The sequence below is a fragment of the Poromitra crassiceps genome (assembly GCF_964638095.1).
Source record: "Poromitra crassiceps genome assembly, chromosome: 17".
NCBI lineage: Eukaryota > Metazoa > Chordata > Actinopteri > Beryciformes > Melamphaidae > Poromitra > Poromitra crassiceps.
The window spans coordinates 4,505,083-4,518,994 of NC_139635.1; positions in this window are offsets into that span (position 1 = coordinate 4,505,083).

A 13,912-nucleotide genomic window follows, 5' to 3' on the forward strand; every position below is an offset into this window, starting at 1 on the left:
CGACATGTGATTCTATCTTTGACCATCATCGATTTCCCCGTATGGGGATGTGAGAATTGATTACCTTTAATCATGGCGTTGCAGCTTACACAATTCAAACACGGAAAATTACCTGGGGGAAGAGAATTTAAAAAATGTGTGGGTTTCACATAAAGATCGGTCTTTACAAGCTTGTCATTCACATTTTTTTGTCGCTTAGTGGCGAATATAGGATACTTGACAAACTCGCGACCCACAACGGGATCACTGGACAATATATGCCAATGTTTTCTAATGACATTTTTAACCGACTGGGAGATCGGAGAAAACGTTGTGGATAAAACAAGGGGCTGCTGTTTGAGAGGAGGAGGATTGGGCTTCAAGAGACTCTCCCTATCTTTATCGCGGACCTTGGACATACAAATATTTAGCAGTTTTTGATCATAACCCTTTTCTGAAAAACGGGTGCACATGGCATCAGCCTGTCTCTCAAATTCATCACCAGAGCTACATATCCTTTTAATTCTTAGCAGCTGACTGTAAGGTAAACTCTTTTTTAGGCTATGTGGATGATAGCTCGAAAAATGTAAATAATTGTTCCTATCCGTTTTTTTTCTAAAGACGGTCGTGTGTATTAGTTCAGATTTATTTACCCTTACATCCAAAAAAGGCACAGTTTCTCTGCTTGCCTCCAGTGTGAAAGAGATGGTGGGGACTCTAGAATTTAGATGTAACTTAAACAATTCTAGTTCCTCTGCTGTACCTGTGAACACGAAAAACAGATCGTCGATATATCTAAACCAGCATTTGATAAGAGACAAATATGGATTATTTTTGTACACATGATCTTCCTCAAACTTCCCCATAAACAGGTTTGCATAATTAGGGCTAAATGGACTACCCATCGAGACGCCCTGTCTCTGTAAATAAAAGTCATTGTTAAATCTGAAATAATTCTTAGTAAGGACAAGTTCAGACAATTTAGATAACAATTCAGTGGAAGGAAGTTGTGTTGACCTAGAATTCAGATAATACCTCCAAACCCTCTTTATGGGGCACATTGGTATATAAGCTCGCCACGTCCATCGTGCACAGCCAATCAGAGTCACTGATCCCACCCACAGATGTTAACTTTCTCAAAAAATCAGAGGTGTCTCGTACATAAGAGGGTAACTGAGTTACCAAAGCTTTAATATGATAATCTATAAATTGGGAGATGGGCTCAGTCAGGGACCCAATCCCGGACACTATGGGGCGCCCTGGGACCGGTTCCTGACAGCTCTTGTGGATTTTCGGTAAGGTGTACAATATTGGACGTATTGGATGCACTTGAAACAAAAACTTATATTCATCCTGTGATATATATTGATTACTTGCTGCCCAGTCTAAAATGTTACTAATTTCACCAGAAAATACCAGAGTGGGATCATAACTTAAAGGTATGTAAAAGTCCGCATTACTTAACTGATTCATAATCTCAGTGCAATAAGAGTCCCTGTTTTGCAGTACAACTGCACCCCCTTTGTCAGCTTTACGTATTACAACAGAGTCATCTTTAGACAGATTATAAAGTGCTCGTCTCTCCTGTGGGGATAGGTTAGAGTGACATTTATTGACATCAGACGATGAGACAAGAAGAGAAACATCATTATCCACAAGTCGACAAAATGTGAGTACAGAGGCATTAGACACTGGGGGAACAAAAGAACTCCTAGGTTTAAACTTTTTGCCAGTACAAAGCTCGGTCGCTTCTACCTCGCCGTGGTGCTCCGAGCTCATCTCAGGAGAGTCGTGTCCCAGAGCGTTATGGGGAGAGTTACTTTGTCCAAAGTCTCTACAGAAAAATGATCTTAATTTAAGTATACGGAAAAACTTGAACAGTTCAATCTTTGTAGTGAATCCATCAGCCTCTTTCGAAGGCACAAAGGACAGGCCCTTGGATAGCACAGAAGTCTCAAAGTCATCAAGCTGCCTTTTTGACAAATTAATTATATTGGAGGTCTTCCCCTCAATAGGTACCTGTCTGTGCCGCCTGCCGCCCCGCCGTGTTGGTTTCCTCTTATAGCCGTCTTGGTGCGGCCGGTGCGTTGCGTTGTCTCTAAAAAACGAGCCTGCCTGGACGTTGCTGTGGATTCATTCCCGGACGGGCCGGTCCCATCTGAAGACGGTCCACTGGATGACCGATCGTATCTCCTGCGTGGCCAGTGCGCCCTCTCCGTGCGTCCAGAGAGCCAGGAATATACGCGGTCGTTCTTATAATCCAATGTGTCACGTCGATATTTCTGGAGTTTCATCTCCGACAGCTCTTTCTGGTAGGATTCAATTAAAGTAGAACAGTGATCATTCAACTCTTTCATCTGCTTAGAGTTGAGTTTGGATTGTAACTCCGACTGTAACTCCGTGATTTCGGCTCGGATTTTGGATAACTCCTGTTGTGTGTGCTCAATCACCAGCAGGATCAAGTCCAAAGAACACTTATTTAGGACTTCGCACCATTTCTTACAGAAAGCCGGGTTATCTGCTCCTGTCATGCAGTTCTAGACTGAGGGGTTTCCTTAAATTCTTCTTATTTTTCTTATAGGCTACTTCTAATATGCTTCTGGTATTTTTTATATCGTTGTGACAGATACCACTTATACAGATTGATACTTGTATATATCTACAATTGTCCATATTTATTTATTCTTTTATATTTGTTTTGTTCACAGATTTATTTCTTTTAGGATCTGTGAGTGATTTAATCAGTCATGTTGATGTATTCTGATCAGCTGTGCGGTCATCTTATTTATTTGTTATGTAGGTTCTTGACCACTCTGTTTGTTCTAGATATGTTGAAGATTGATTGATTGATTGATGCATGCTCCACAGCTGGTTTCATTCAGCATGGTCCTGGCTCCTACTTATATGGGTCACACCCACTGTTTGTTGCAACGCTGAGGAAAGCCTGTGAGGCTGAAACGTTCGTTGTATCTTTGCTGCTGTGCGTATTAAAAGTTTAAACTTTACAGACATCTGTGAGTGCTGTTTTTGATTTAATTTTTGAGATGTTTGGATCGGCACCCAGTAACTATCTTTAAAACGTCGGGTTGAGCACGCCAGTTCGTTGATTAGTGTATTGTTTGGGGCGGCGCTCCCCTTTACGCACAGCAGTATGTCTTTTGAAGAGATTGACAAGTTCACTGAGGCCAGGGCCTCCACTTTCATGTTCTCTGACTCGGACAGTGAGAGGATTCTTTTCCCTCAGAACGTCTCCCATGAGATCTTGGACACATCGGACACTTTGGCTCAACGCCTTGAACACTTGAAAAAGAAAGAGACTCGCCTTTTGCTGCATGGTTCGACTCTATCCCAATACTGGAGAAACAAAAGAATTCCAAGGGGATTAAGAATGAATAAAGCACCTACACTGGGCAGCCATGACCCGGCTTTCTGTAAGAAATGGTGCGAAGTCCTAAATAAGTGTTCTTTGGACTTGATCCTGCTGGTGATTGAGCACACACAACAGGAGTTATCCAAAATCCGAGCCGAAATCACGGAGTTACAGTCGGAGTTACAATCCAAACTCAACTCTAAGCAGATGAAAGAGTTGAATGATCACTGTTCTACTTTAATTGAATCCTACCAGAAAGAGCTGTCGGAGATGAAACTCCAGAAATATCGACGTGACACATTGGATTATAAGAACGACCGCGTATATTCCTGGCTCTCTGGACGCACGGAGAGGGCGCACTGGCCACGCAGGAGATACGATCGGTCATCCAGTGGACCGTCTTCAGATGGGACCGGCCCGTCCGGGAATGAATCCACAGCAACGTCCAGGCAGGCTCGTTTTTTAGAGACAACGCAACGCACCGGCCGCACCAAGACGGCTATAAGAGGAAACCAACACGGCGGGGCGGCAGGCGGCACAGACAGGTACCTATTGAGGGGAAGACCTCCAATATAATTAATTTGTCAAAAAGGCAGCTTGATGACTTTGAGACTTCTGTGCTATCCAAGGGCCTGTCCTTTGTGCCTTCGAAAGAGGCTGATGGATTCACTACAAAGATTGAACTGTTCAAGTTTTTCCGTATACTTAAATTAAGATCATTTTTCTGTAGAGACTTTGGACAAAGTAACTCTCCCCATAACGCTCTGGGACACGACTCTCCTGAGATGAGCTCGGAGCACCACGGCGAGGTAGAAGCGACCGAGCTTTGTACTGGCAAAAAGTTTAAACCTAGGAGTTCTTTTGTTCCCCCAGTGTCTAATGCCTCTGTACTCACATTTTGTCGACTTGTGGATAATGATGTTTCTCTTCTTGTCTCATCGTCTGATGTCAATAAATGTCACTCTAACCTATCCCCACAGGAGAGACGAGCACTTTATAATCTGTCTAAAGATGACTCTGTTGTAATACGTAAAGCTGACAAAGGGGGTGCAGTTGTACTGCAAAACAGGGACTCTTATTGCACTGAGATTATGAATCAGTTAAGTAATGCGGACTTTTACATACCTTTAAGTTATGATCCCACTCTGGTATTTTCTGGTGAAATTAGTAACATTTTAGACTGGGCAGCAAGTAATCAATATATATCACAGGATGAATATAAGTTTTTGTTTCAAGTGCATCCAATACGTCCAATATTGTACACCTTACCGAAAATCCACAAGAGCTGTCAGGAACCGGTCCCAGGGCGCCCCATAGTGTCCGGGATTGGGTCCCTGACTGAGCCCATCTCCCAATTTATAGATTATCATATTAAAGCTTTGGTAACTCAGTTACCCTCTTATGTACGAGACACCTCTGATTTTTTGAGAAAGTTAACATCTGTGGGTGGGATCAGTGACTCTGATTGGCTGTGCACGATGGACGTGGCGAGCTTATATACCAATGTGCCCCATAAAGAGGGTTTGGAGGTATTATCTGAATTCTAGGTCAACACAACTTCCTTCCACTGAATTGTTATCTAAATTGTCTGAACTTGTCCTTACTAAGAATTATTTCAGATTTAACAATGACTTTTATTTACAGAGACAGGGCGTCTCGATGGGTAGTCCATTTAGCCCTAATTATGCAAACCTGTTTATGGGGAAGTTTGAGGAAGATCATGTGTACAAAAATAATCCATATTTGTCTCTTATCAAATGCTGGTTTAGATATATCGACGATCTGTTTTTCGTGTTCACAGGTACAGCAGAGGAACTAGAATTGTTTAAGTTACATCTAAATTCTAGAGTCCCCACCATCTCTTTCACACTGGAGGCAAGCAGAGAAACTGTGCCTTTTTTGGATGTAAGGGTAAATAAATCTGAACTAATACACACGACCGTCTTTAGAAAAAAAACGGATAGGAACAATTATTTACATTTTTCGAGCTATCATCCACATAGCCTAAAAAAGAGTTTACCTTACAGTCAGCTGCTAAGAATTAAAAGGATATGTAGCTCTGGTGATGAATTTGAGAGACAGGCTGATGCCATGTGCACCCGTTTTTCAGAAAAGGGTTATGATCAAAAACTGCTAAATATTTGTATGTCCAAGGTCCGCGATAAAGATAGGGAGAGTCTCTTGAAGCCCAATCCTCCTCCTCTCAAACAGCAGCCCCTTGTTTTATCCACAACGTTTTCTCCGATCTCCCAGTCGGTTAAAAATGTCATTAGAAAACATTGGCATATATTGTCCAGTGATCCCGTTGTGGGTCGCGAGTTTGTCAAGTATCCTATATTCGCCACTAAGCGACAAAAAAATGTGAATGACAAGCTTGTAAAGACCGATCTTTATGTGAAACCCACACATTTTTTAAATTCTCTTCCCCCAGGTAATTTTCCGTGTTTGAATTGTGTAAGCTGCAACGCCATGATTAAAGGTAATCAATTCTCACATCCCCATACGGGGAAATCGATGATGGTCAAAGATAGAATCACATGTCGGTCCACTCATGTTGTCTACCTTTTAAAATGCCCTTGTGGTTTGTACTATGTAGGGAAAACAAAAAGACAACTGAGAATTAGAATTTCCGAACATAAGAGCAGCATCAGAAGGGGTGACGAGAAATCTCCGGTTGCCAAACACTTTAATAAATATGACCATGGCGTTTGTAGCTTACGTTTTATGGGGATTGAGTCAGTGGGGCCACTTCTGAGAGGAGGAGACAGGGAGAGAAAACTTCTCCAGAGAGAAGCATATTGGATACACCACTTACAGACTGAGCATCCTAAGGGTTTAAATGAAGAATTATTGCTCTCTTGTTTCTTGTAAGTGGTTGATCCCTTGTTTTGATGTGTGTTTTGATATGTGATTGGTCATGCTTACACATTTTGAGATGGGTTATCTGCTCCTGTCATGCAGTTCTAGACTGAGGGGTTTCCTTAAATTCTTCTTATTTTTCTTATAGGCTACTTCTAATATGCTTCTGGTATTTTTTATATCGTTGTGACAGATACCACTTATACAGATTGATACTTGTATATATCTACAATTGTCCATATTTATTTATTCTTTTATATTTGTTTTGTTCACAGATTTATTTCTTTTAGGATCTGTGAGTGATTTAATCAGTCATGTTGATGTATTCTGATCAGCTGTGCGGTCATCTTATTTATTTGTTATGTAGGTTCTTGACCACTCTGTTTGTTCTAGATATGTTGAAGATTGATTGATTGATTGATGCATGCTCCACAGCTGGTTTCATTCAGCATGGTCCTGGCTCCTACTTATATGGGTCACACCCACTGTTTGTTGCAACGCTGAGGAAAGCCTGTGAGGCTGAAACGTTCGTTGTATCTTTGCTGCTGTGCGTATTAAAAGTTTAAACTTTACAGACATCTGTGAGTGCTGTTTTTGATTTAATTTCTGTATGTAGGCTATAATGTTATCATCTAGCCACACCCACTGTTCCCTAATCAAGCTCACCTGAACAATTTTCAGGGTGTGGCCAGCCTGTATATAAACCTCACTGACATGAGTCAGTCTTTTAAAACCTGATGAAGGTCTAGTACCGAAACGTTGTTTCCCTATATATCTTCTAATAAAGAGTTTACCAGTAAGGTCAGTGTCATGCGGGATTTTCTCTACTTTTAGTTCATTTTCCATCCTACGCACCTGATTTAAAGTTTTTTTAGGTGTGCAACAGCTCTTTCACAGACTAAAAAGAATATTGTTAAAATATCTTATCGTATCGTTATCGTGAACCCAATATCGTGTATCGTATCGTATCGTGAAATTAGTGTATCGTGACACCCCTAATCTTCAGTCAATTCTTTAACTTTAATCCCTGTGCAGTGTGCACTGACCATTTGCCTCAACTTCAGGATCTGATAAGAGCTTGTTTCTTTCCTCACTCAGCAGTTTTGACTCATGCTTTCCAAAAAGCCCCTGTTTTTCTTGTTGAAAAAATTAGTAATTCAAAAGTTTATTTTGTCACTTCTACTTCCTCCCCTGTTTCTCTGTTATATTCATTTTATGTGTCTCTTTCACTCATGCTCTCTTCCTTATTCTCTCCCTTTTTTATCCCTCCATAGCCAACCCCTCCTACCTCCCCCCTCCCCAGTGCCAGCCTTGGGAGTTTGCATGTAATAATATTAATAACCACTGTATCCAGGAGTGCTGGAAAACAATGACTGTCTCTGGACGACAGTGACGAGGCCCCCGAACTATGTCGCCAGTCATTACGCATACACAGACAGACAGATCAGACGCGGGGCGTCTGGTATTCTCAGCTCTGAAACTGTGGAGGTTTGTCTGCTAGAGGTAAAAGCACTCGCGTACCACACAAGGTTCAATTCCCGGCAGCGGTACTTACAGCTTGGTCATAATGTTCCTACAGACTCAATTGGCCATGACTGCAGGTGTTGCACTAGTGCCTCCTCTGGTTGTCTGGTTGGTCGGGGCGCATGGGGTGAATAGCGTGATCCTTTGATATGATGATATTACGTTACAGAGACACGGTGGCGCAGTCGGTGGCGCTGTCGCCTCACAGCTAGAAGGTCCTGAGTTTGATTCCTGCCTGGGACGCTGTGGTTGTGTCCCCCCCATATCTTCAGTGCCTACTGCCCAGGTGGGTTATCTCGTCGAAAGGGCCTTTCTGTGTGGAGTTTGCATGTTCTCCCCGTGCTCCCCAGGGGCTTCCTGGGGAGCACGGGCACTAAAAACATGCAGAAGATCGTCATCCGACCAGTGACGACAACACCCGAAGTTGGTCCCCGGGCGCTGTACGAGAAAGCGACCACTGCTCCTGGCCTGCCCCCCGGAGGAAAGGACAAGCCTGGATGGGTTAAATGCAGAGGACAAATTTCACCGGCCACCGTCAGCATGAGTGTGTGTTTGTGGCCGCATGCATGTGTTGGTGTGTTGGTGTGACAATAAAAAGATGGGCTTGTCCGTCTACTAACCGTAGTATTATGGTGATATACTGTACTGTATATGGGGCAATATTGTCGCTTAGTGTAGACATCCCATCCCCCTGGTTCATTCAGTATGGGAAGATACCATACCGTGTCATTAAGACAGTTCAAATAACTTAACACGTTCACTGCCGTGGACGAGATATCTCGTCAAGCAGAAACCAACGGTTGACTGCCAATGACGAGATATCTCGTCCAAAAAAAAAAATTCGTCGATCAACCCCTTTTATATTTCCCAATTAAAATATGGGAGGTATTGAATGTGTATAATCTATTTTACCGACCCACTAAGTGGCGACAGTGCTCTCCAGACGTGAGAAAGCCAAGCAAAAACAGCCACGTGAGGAAGCCATTCTCATGAAAATAGATTGGCGAAAACGCTTTCGCTTTCGCGCAGGGAGCTGGCGGTGGGGGATTGCAAATTTGCATAATAGATTATGGGTGCAACACACTTTGAAACACGCAGCATAAATAAGACCAGAATCGCAAAAGCTTCATCAAAGCTCTCAACCGAAACCCCAAGAAACGAGCGAGCCCATCCAGACTCGCCCGACGAGGGGCAGCCAGGCAGCACAGACAGCAACTCGCTTGTCACACACCCGCTGCAGCCACGGAGGGAAGAGGAGAACACACACGGAGGGAGGAGTTTGAAGGAGAGGGGGGTTTCCTGCTGTTATGGAGGAAATTACTGTTCAAAACTATTGTTTAGATGTCTGACGTCTTACTGATGCCAAAAATAAATGGTTAAAGTGACTGTTCTATCGAATTTCACAAAAAGCCATTTATCTCAGCTTAAATTTTCAGACGCTGAAACCATGCTGTATTAAACTGCTAATTTCTACATAACTACTAACTCTACAAACTAACTCTTTTAGACAGAGAAAGCACACATTCTATTAGTTCTTTTGAGATATTTTGTGTTCACAAAATACTAGCAGAAAATAATCCTCGGGTCTTGAAAGATGAGCCAGAATCCTCAAAAAAAACCTTTGGCAGAAGCTACCTACAGTAAAAAAAAAAAACGGCTGGCAGTGAATGTGTTAACTGATTGTCAAATCTATAAACAGACCACCTGTTTATGTTTTGCGATGTATTATTTGCCGTTAAAACTGGTGAAATCTAAATGGCAGCTATTTGTGGCCAGATTGCAAACCACCCTGCAGTTGCAGGATCTGGTCCAAGGAAAGAAAGCTGTGACCCAAGTAAAATAAGTATTCCCCTTTTTCCCGAGGACCCCCTCAAATACTCCACTTTGAGAACCATGGCCCCTATTGTTGCATCAGCCTATAAACTGCGCTGAGCGCCCAGCGCAGCGCAGATCAGTGGGCGTGGACCAGCCCACTCGATATCTTGGTGTTGGCGCTACACGCAGCCTAAAGCATTACAACCACGCCTTTTAAGCGTAAAATTATGCTCATTGGGTAAGTGCAGTAAATTAATCACATGCTTCACTTTTCAGCTCCAATTCCACGGAGCGATCCAGTCCGGCTTCAGAAAAGCCGAGGGCTCTGCCCCACCTCTGGTAAAACGGCCAACATCCTAATTGAAAAGAAAATGCTGTTTTTACCTCAATATTCTAATGGCCTAAATCAATAGTGTGACTAAATCAATCTAACTGTGACTTAGGCCATTTTATTTTTGCCTAAGTCACAAGACAATGCGACTTCGGCAATTTGTCTTGTGACTTAGGCCATTTTACAAGCTTTTAAATATTATCATATTATGATAGAGAGGCTAGTCTGACACAGTAACATCATCTGTCACACACTATTCTGACACAGTAACATCATCTGTCACACACTAGTCTGACACAGTAACATCATCTGTCACACACTAGTCTGACACAGTAACATCATCTGTCACACACTAGTCTGATACAGTAACATCATCTGTCACACACTAGTCTGATACAGTAACATCATCTGTCACACACTATTCTGACACAGTAACATCATCTGTCACACACTAGTCTGACACAGTAACATCATCTGTCACACACTAGTCTGACACAGTAACATCATCTGTCACTCACTAGACTGACACAGTAACATCATCTGTCACACACTAGTCTGACACAGTAACATCATCTGTCACACACTAGTCTGACACAGTAACATCATCTGTCACACACTAGTCTGATACAGTAACATCATCTGTCACACACTAGTCTGATACAGTAACATCATCTGTCACACACTAGTCTGACACAGTAACATCATCTGTCACACACTAGTCTGACACAGTAACATCAGCTGTCACACACTAGTCTGACACAGTAACATCAGCTGTCACACACTAGTCTGACACAGTAACTTCATCTGTCACACACTAGTCTGACACAGTAACTTCATCTATCACACACTAGTCTGACACAGTAACTTCATCTATCACTCACTAGTCTGACACAGTAACTTCATCTATCACTCACTAGTCTGACACAGTAACATCATCTGTCACACACTAGTCTGACACAGTAACATCATCTGTCACTCACTAGTCTGACACAGTAACATCATCTGTCACACACTAGTCTGACACAGTAACATCATCTGTCACACACTAGTCTGACACAGTAACATCATCTGTCACACACTAGTCTGATACAGTAACATCATCTGTCACACACTAGTCTGATACAGTAACATCATCTGTCACACACTAGTCTGACACAGTAACATCATCTGTCACACACTAGTCTGACACAGTAACATCAGCTGTCACACACTAGTCTGACACAGTAACATCAGCTGTCACACACTAGTCTGACACAGTAACTTCATCTGTCACACACTAGTCTGACACAGTAACTTCATCTATCACACACTAGTCTGACACAGTAACTTCATCTATCACTCACTAGTCTGACACAGTAACTTCATCTATCACTCACTAGTCTGACACAGTAACATCATCTGTCACACACTAGTCTGACACAGTAACATCATCTGTCACACACTAGTCTGACACAGTAACATCATCTGTCACACACTAGTCTGATACAGTAACATCATCTGTCACACACTAGTCTGATACAGTAACATCATCTGTCACACACTAGTCTGACACAGTAACATCATCTGTCACACACTAGTCTGACACAGTAACATCAGCTGTCACACACTAGTCTGACACAGTAACATCAGCTGTCACACACTAGTCTGACACAGTAACTTCATCTGTCACACACTAGTCTGACACAGTAACTTCATCTATCACACACTAGTCTGACACAGTAACTTCATCTATCACTCACTAGTCTGACACAGTAACTTCATCTATCACTCACTAGTCTGACACAGTAACATCATCTGTCACACACTAGTCTGACACAGTAACATCATCTGTCACACACTAGTCTGACACAGTAACTTCATCTATCACTCACTAGTCTGACACAGTAACTTCATCTGTCACACACTAGTCTGACACAGTAACTTCATCTATCACTCACTAGTCTGACACAGTAACATCATCTGTCACACACTAGTCTGACACAGTAACATCATCTGTCACACACTAGTCTGATACAGTAACATCAGCTGTCACACACTAGTCTGATACAGTAACATCAGCACACTAGTCTGACACAGTAACATCATCTGTCACACACTAGTCTGACACAGTAACTTCATCTATCACTCACTAGTCTGACACAGTAACTTCATCTGTCGCACACTAGTCTGACACAGTAACTTCATCTATCACTCACTAGTCTGACACAGTAACATCATCTGTCACACACTAGTCTGACACAGTAACATCATCTGTCACACACTAGTCTGATACAGTAACATCAGCTGTCACACACTAGTCTGATACAGTAACATCAGCTGTCACACACTAGTCTGACACAGTAACTTCATCTGTCACACACTAGTCTGACACAGTAACTTCATCTGTCACACACTAGTCTGACACAGTAACTTCATCTATCACTCACTAGTCTGACACAGTAACTTCATCTGTCACACACTAGTCTGACACAGTAACTTCATCTATCACTCACTAGTCTGACACAGTAACTTCATCTATCACTCACTAGTCTGACACAGTAACATCATCTGCCACACACTAGTCTGACACAGTAACATCATCTGTCACACACTAGTCTGACACAGTAACTTCATCTATCACACACTAGTCTGACACAGTAACTTCATCTGTCACACACTAGTCTGACACAGTAACTTCATCTATCACTCACTAGTCTGACACAGTAACTTCATCTATCACTCACTAGTCTGACACAGTAACATCATCTGCCACACACTAGTCTGATACAGTAACATCATCTGCCACACACTAGTCTGACACAGTAACATCATCTTCCACACACTAGTGTTACGGGTGTGGTGTGTGTTTGTGGCCTGTATTAATAATAATAATAATAATAATAATGAATTGTATTTGTATAGCACACTTTCAAATCAAAACTGACATCCCAAGGTGCTTCACAAGAGAAAGTACACAGAATAAAAATAAAATAAAAATAAAAACACTTAAATAGAGGAATTTAAAAACAGGTCCTAGTCGAACGCAGCGTGAAAAAGGTGGGTCTTTAGGCTGCTTTTGAAGGCAGCAAGGGAGTCCGAGGCCCGGATGGATCCTGGGAGCAGATTCCACAGGCGTGGCCCCAGTGCACAAAAGGCACGATTTCCCATGGTTGAGAGCCTTGTGCGTGGGATTACAAGCAGATTTTGGCTGCCAGATCTGAGAGTCCGGGATGAGGTTTGGGGGAAGAGGAGGTCCCAGAGGTAGGTCTCTCCAGGCCCTCCCCCCCTGCTGTGGCGCCTGTGCAGGAGAGCACAGGTGTACTCACTCTGCCAATCAGAGGCTGCAGGTTAAAACCATGGAGAGACAGTCAGCCCAATAGGCCTTTGACAGCATGGTGCTGTGTGTGTGTGGTGAATACCATTTTGGTATTGTGGACCGGTGTTCGGTCAACCCTGGACTCTTCTAGGCCCTGCTGTGGCACCTGTGCAGGAGAGCACAGGTGTACTCACTCTGCCAATCAGAGGCTGCAGGTTAAAACCATAGAGAGTCAAGGTCAGTCCACTCTCAGGCCGAGAGTCAAAGTTCACTCTAGAAGAGTCCAGGGTTGACCGAACACCGGTCCACAATACCAAAATGGTATTCACCACAAACAGACCCCCTCATTGAATGGAAAGGAATTGCTTCAAAATGTCCCCATTCTATGGGGTGGAGTTGTACAATCTCTACAACCCAGTTTTTCTGGGTTGTAGAGATTACTTGCAAAACCCCATTTAATGGGGAGTTGTACAATCTCTACAACCCAGTTTGTATAGATTGGTGTAGCGGGGAATATTTTTGCGTCACACACTCACAGCTCAGACCGCTCAGACAAGACACCATGACCAGCAGTAGTGGAAGACGCAGCGTATCTGACCTGCTTAGAGAGGCGGCAAACAGGCTTGAGCAATTGGAAGAACGGGATCGCTGTAAGTCAGGGTCACGAACGACCTGCTGATGGCGGCTGACGCTGGCTCTCCATCTCTGTTGATCCTCCTTGATCTTTCTGCAGCATTTG